Genomic DNA, 4,571 nt, shown 5'->3' on the forward strand with positions numbered 1-4,571 from the left:
TGATTAATTAATAAAGTAGAATTGTTTTAGAAAATAGTTTTTATATAAAAAAAAACAAAGTTCAAATTTCTACACCTAAGGCTGTTAAAAAAGAAACTAAATTGAATTGGTGTCTATGCCAAAAAAAAAAATTGAACTGTTTTGAATAAAAAGCTGAATTGAATTTTTCCATAGTTCAGTTTTTAATTTTTAAAAACTGAATTGATCTAAAATCAAACTGCTTGAACGGAACGGTAACATATGAGATTAAAAAATGTGAGAAATTTACTCTAAAATAAGATATTTATTGAGAATAATTCAAATAATTTGGAACAGTTCAGGATAATTCAGAATCATTTGGAACAGTTTGATTTAGTCCGAACTATTACCTAATTCAGTTTAGTTTATCTGAACTATTTTTACCGTTCAGTTCATCTATTTTGTCCATTGGTCCCACCCGTCTATACCAACTTATAATAAGAAATGTTCCGGAGACATATTATTGTGGCTTGGTAGAGCAGTTAATGGAAGAAAAAATTCGGGTGGCTTGGTCATTCATTTATATTAGTATGCTATAATTCAATAGAGTCATTTTATTTATATATTTGGGTGACTCAGTTCGCATTGCAAATCCTTTTAATATGAAGGGGTCTAAAATCTAAATGAAAGTTGGGTTACGGAACCAATAGTCCAAGAAAATAACACAAATTTGAATCTTTCAGCACTATCTTTATCTGCGGTTGAAAGAAAATAACACAATGACGACGCCTGTAGCAGCATTCACTCCACTGTCAAAACAATGATATGATGAGACTCCAAAGCACCTCCTTAGGTAGATGAAAATAATTTTGAATTAAAGATGAACCTCTGATAGAAGCTGTTTATATTATCAGTAAAATGAAACAACATTGACTGTTGCTCCTAGTTAAGGCACTGAACTTCTATAATACTGTATCCATAATTGGATAACAACCAAGAACTCGAAGAAAACTAGCAAATTCCTGAAATGGAAATCAAATAAATAGACAGATGTTACCAACAATTAGATCTGGCGTTTGATTTGAAAGCCACCTTTTGAAGACAATAATACATTAATTTAATACTTTTTATTTTTATTTTTTTTGTAAAAACACATTAGTAAAGGAATTTTAACAATGTGCTAAGCAATTGATATGGAAAAAGAGTTAAAATTAGTGAAGGCAAAAGGCTTTCCTAGCAGGATTGTGAATATGTCATCGGGTCAAGCACATAACACTTAATCTACAAACAATTGTGAATTTGTGATTGTGGGTATTCTACGTATCTCCATATATAGAAAAGCTCAGACATTTTATTCTACACAACTTATATTAGTGAATGATATCCCACCATTAATACTTGAATACTCAGATCAATAGGATTAAATGTGGTATGATACACCAGAGCACTTACTCGCTTTGAGACATTTCATCTTATCTCCTAATCCTTTTTTGGTACATACATTTTTCTTTTTGTGCATATCTTATTTCTTAATCTAAACATCCTAGAGATAAGATAATATTCTTTTAAATCTAAACAATATCCTAAAAACTTAAAATTTAAATTGTTTTCCAACATTCTATACAAATGGTCAAGAATTAAACCTTAGGTTAGCATGCTCAAGGGACTAAGTGTGTGTTTGTATAAGCATTTTAACCTCTTGTTGAATCGGATTTCACACATTCTCAAGCACTAACATGACTGTAAAAATTTAAAGCTTTTACGTTGAATGTGTTAAGAATCAAAAACTGAAATGATGAAGAAGAGAAATAATTTGATTGTATAGTAAGAAAAGAATAAAAAATAAGAGAGAAAATTAAGAATTTTCCTTCATAAAAGATTTCTCCCTTTACAAAGATTTAATACTCAATTTATAATGACAATCAATCTGTCTCTCTCCTATCCTTTTTTCTCCTATTTGTATCTAAATAAATTTTTCTAACTAACTAACTCATTAATAATCTAACTATCTTAACTAACTCTCTTTTCTCCTTATATCCAAACGGAATGACATTTCAATGTGTATTCAAATACACCCTAAGCTATTTACTAAGGGTTTTGTTAGTCATGGATTGATCTCACACTAATGTTTGGTGGAATTGGATCAAATCAGGTTCAGTACTGGATATTTGGTTCAGATCTAAAGACTAATGACTAAGCAAGTTGGCGGAGCACAGTGGAGGTGATGGATATAGCAGTAGTGGAGTACTTACTAGTACTCTAACGCACAAGTAAATGTTTATGTGAAAGAGAGTACATAATTTGAGTCAGAGACAAATTCATACCTAAGACTTTTCTTATTTGAGCACTCACATGAAGTCACGCGTCTCAGACCTTTTCCCTTGTTTGTGACGATGATCCGGGTAAATATAGGACATCTCTCGACTCAAGGAAGTTACCAAGATACTACTCCAGTACAACTAATTAGTTAGTACAACGTATTTTTTTTATTCTTTCCTTTTTATCATCTAATTAAATTACTTTTTACAAAAATTGCATCCTTGTGTTAGTTTCTAAACTCAATATTGTGTAATTAGCTCATTGTTGATCAATACAAAATATGTGACTCAAGAAACAAAATATTAAACTCGAGTTGCATAGATAATGGGCAGACGTGCAACACTCCTAAAGCATGTTGTGCACGAGGTTCTGCCATAGAAGCTTCAATATCAATGTAGAGGAGGTAGTCAAAGTGCCTGCCACCAGAAAAGTTTTATGCCTAACATCATAGTTTTGCAATACACTTCTATACAAAATACAAGAATCCTATGATCATAGTTGTGAAGTAAAACTAAACCCAATCTGAGAACTTTCTCCTTTCAGTTTTTGAATCGAAGACTTGGAAATATTTTTATCAGAATAAGCTATATTATATTAGTGGGTGCTTGGAAGAGTTAATGGACAAGCTTAGTAAAATAAGTTATTTTCAACTTATTTCAGTAAATTTCAGTGAGGCTCTCAACTAAGTTCTTATTGAATAAGTGTTCAATTAAACTATATATCCATGTTCAATTACCCAAAGACACCTTTGATAACCTAGTAATGTGAATTTCAAAATGAATTTCAACATATCATGAACTATATCATATGCCCTCACATTTTTATTCTAACAAGCTTCTGGCCCTTTAGTTGTATCTCCATCCAAACTCCCATTATCTTCATAAATATTCACAGGATAAAGTAACTATGAACCATTGGTCAATTTGCATTTAAACTAGAAAAATTACACCTTAAATTTTACTACTACAAATTGAACAGGGAACAAAAATACAAAATTACTTACATGACACTCCCTTGATTTGAATCATCAACAACCCTTAAGGGATGTTGCTTCAGTGGACGACTCTATGTCTGAATTTACATAAAAAATTATAAGAGAAATAATCCTTATACAACAACTTGTACAACAAAGAGAGAGAAAGGAAGAAAAGTAAGAGAAAAGAGAAAATTTTAAAATGTAATAAATGATATGAAAAAGAGAGACAGACAAAAAAAATGGTTGATATATAAATTGTTATAAGAATTGTTATAAGTATATCATATTTTAAGAAATAACAATAATAAATGTGTTTTTTAATTTCAAAAGTCCAATATCAATTAAATATAACACACCTTTGACAAATTAATATCTCTCAAAGCAAAAGCTGCCAAGGCAAAAGGCTTTTTCTATTAGGCTGAAAACGATGCTAGTATGAAAGAAAAGACATGAACTCATCACCAAGTTCATAAAAGGATAAATGTAAAGAATAAATTTGTATACCTTATGGGGCCTGTCAGTTCCTGCAATTATAGGCTCTCTGGCAGGGACCAAGAAACGAGTAACATTCACATTATCATCCTATGAGAATTGCAATAAATTAGCTAGACTTTAATCTTGACTTCACCAGCAACAAAAAACATTTTTGTTTTCTACTTTTTTGTGGCTACAATAAAACATATAGACCCAAAAAGGCTAAAAATGAAGGGGAATATTCCCCGGACCGGAAGCATAACTTGAAAGTTGGCATGGTGAGACAAGCCATTATTACATAGCAGAACAGTAAATATGATTTATGTAATCCAATAAATTATACTAAAATTTTTATTATAATATTAATTGCACTTTTCTATCAATACCTCTAATAAATGTCACTTTAATGTTTGAATCTAATATTAATACTACTTTTTTTCATTTATTTAATAAGGTTAATTTTATAAAATTATTATTTTTTTTCATTTATTTATTAATTTTTTTTTATCTGTTTAAAATAATTTAGAATGATACTTATTTTGAGAAGGAGGGAGGAGTACTACTATAAAACTGCTGCTATCTTAAGGTCGAATCATCCATAACAAGCCACTTTGTTCAAATGGGAAACATAATGCATCATATTCATTCAATCTTAATTAATTTATCACAATGGAAAACATAGAAAAGAACAATGTGCAAGACTCACAACTACTTTGATCTCCTCCATTTTCACATTAGGCAATCCTAAAAGGCAGTGGTTAACACGCAACTTCACCTCCCCAATCATGTGCAGCCTATGGCGAAGAAGTAAGTCATAATTACGGTGGATGCTTCCACTGACCAT

The 4,571-nt window shown here is 30.5% G+C and overlaps 1 pseudogene; it reads right to left on the reverse strand.

Moving 5' to 3' along the window:
- Positions 1-920: 920 nt before the first annotated feature.
- On the reverse strand, positions 921-4,571 carry LOC114413821 (annotated as a pseudogene).

This window comes from Glycine soja, chromosome 5 (genome assembly GCF_004193775.1).
Source record: "Glycine soja cultivar W05 chromosome 5, ASM419377v2, whole genome shotgun sequence".
NCBI lineage: Eukaryota > Viridiplantae > Streptophyta > Magnoliopsida > Fabales > Fabaceae > Glycine > Glycine soja.